The following is a 1,861-nucleotide window of genomic DNA, read 5'->3' as shown; positions in this document are numbered from 1 at the left end:
AAATTTAAAACGTGAAAAACATGGAGTAGGTTTTGAACTGGACAAATCACAAAATTAAAAGGCTCATTACGAACAGGTACTTTAAAATGTTCGTGATTATACTGTCGTGGAAGTAAGTTAGACCGAGACGAGTCTTCTGAGTCACTAACGGTCAAAATCAGGCCAGTATTAAAATCTGTAATTGTGCTCTTTTTTTTTTTTGGCTTTTTTATTGTTTGTTTTGTTTGTTTTGTTTTTTTTTGGAGGGGGGGGGGGGGTTGGGGAAGGTTCTTTGTTGTTGTTTTTGGGAGTTTTTTTTTTTTGGGGGGGGGGGGGGGGGGGGGGGATTGGGAGAGGAGTTTTGTTTTGTTTTTGTTTTTTTTTGTTTTTTTTTTTTTTGGGGGGGGGGGGGTGTGTTGTTTCTTTTAAAATGATAGATATCGAATGTCTAAATTACCCTGGGCTAGAAACAAATTCTTAAACTTAGAAAATTTTTAGCGTTCGTTTTAAGAATTATTGAAAAGTTGAAGGCCATCTTAATTTATCAATACTTGAATGGAGATCATTCGGGTGAAAATTTTTAAACAACGTTTTTGTCAGCATTCTTGTCCAATGTTTTCGAGTTAAATTAATTGGTTTGATGTTTGCTTTCATGTTGTTTTTTGGAAATCTAATGGCGCTTCCGACACTGATTTGTCAAATAAAAATGAGAATAATCTCTAATATTATCCTTGTCGTGTGAATTCAATTTTCTAATTGCAATTAACCCGTTAACTGTCGCACTCTGGAAAAACACGTATTTAAACATTTGGTCAGAAAACTCGCCCTTCAAATATCGTTCGATTTAAATGACCGTCATCTGGGCAACAACTCTCAAACTTGGGACTTCCGCGAAGTTCCAGGTTTGAAAGTTGTTTTATTTTTTGTATTATTTACCAAGATGAGGATAATTTAAATCGAACGATATTTGAAGAACGAGTTTTCTGGCCAAATTTTTAATACGAGTTTTTTTCCAGAGCACGGCAGTTAACGGGTTAATATAACAAAGCTCATCAACAAACAGAGATGGTAAGTGTGTGTTTGCCTTGTCTTGTCATTTGTCAAAGTAAAGTGACATTGACAACGGCCAGTGACTAGGTGAGTGACAAAGAAAGTAAATTCTTGTCTGGGAGGGAGGGAGCAGGGAATGCTTTGGTATACGCTGCATGTGTCACTTTTACAGACAGTGAGCCCCGTCTTTAGACAAAAATGGATGGGTTGCCATTAAAACAAAGCAACTCATTCGCAAAATGAAACATTTTGACTTAGGGCCACTGTAACATCTCTTGGGAGGGGGTGGGGGTGGGGCTTCCATCGGACAAAATCCCACTTGCTATGCTTTTGTAAAGTTTCCCCCATGTAGATTTATCGCTCAAATCGCTGTCTTATATCTAAACGTGAAAAACCGCTAATCAAAAGCGTATAGTCTTGGTCGAAATAAAAAATAATTAGACCCGATCTTTATAGTAACTTGCTTTACCACATCTTGAATTTCTCTTAACTTGTCTGGTTTACGTTATCTATCTATTAACTCTGAATGAGAATGGGCAAAACAAAAGTGGACCCACCCTTCTTATTTTCCACAAAAGGGATTTCTTCCCTGTAGGGGCGATTTATCCTTTATAGAAATCCATAGCCCCATTACCTTATACAAAACTGCCCCAATGACGTGTCTGAGATGAATTGTATTATCTCCCTTGACGTGATCTTTGTCTTTCATTATCACACATATCATCATGCCCGTTCCTCTATCTTACATCACATTTCTAGCGCGTGACCAAACCAACATTCAAGCAATGCATTATATACATTAAGTAATGAGATACGAGTATGGACCGTGGTG

The 1,861-nt window shown here is 37.5% G+C and overlaps 1 protein-coding gene across 1 annotated transcript in view; it reads left to right on the top strand.

The window, feature by feature from the left end:
• Positions 1 to 704, top strand: part of LOC144967270 (uncharacterized) — a 14,226-nt gene extending 13,522 nt beyond the window's left edge. Inside the window, exon 3 of the mRNA XM_078904308.1 lies at positions 1 to 704. This exon is cut by the window's left edge and continues 3,069 nt beyond it. The gene's annotated coding sequence lies outside the window, so the exon portion shown is untranslated.
• Positions 705 to 1,861: the final 1,157 nt, after the last annotated feature.

Source organism: Berghia stephanieae, chromosome 3 (genome assembly GCF_034508935.2).
Source record: "Berghia stephanieae isolate SIO BIC M18660-M18661 chromosome 3, UCSD_Bste_1.3, whole genome shotgun sequence".
NCBI lineage: Eukaryota > Metazoa > Mollusca > Gastropoda > Nudibranchia > Aeolidiidae > Berghia > Berghia stephanieae.
The sequence above is the reverse complement of the archived record's forward strand: the minus strand, read 5'-3'. Positions and strand labels throughout refer to the sequence as shown.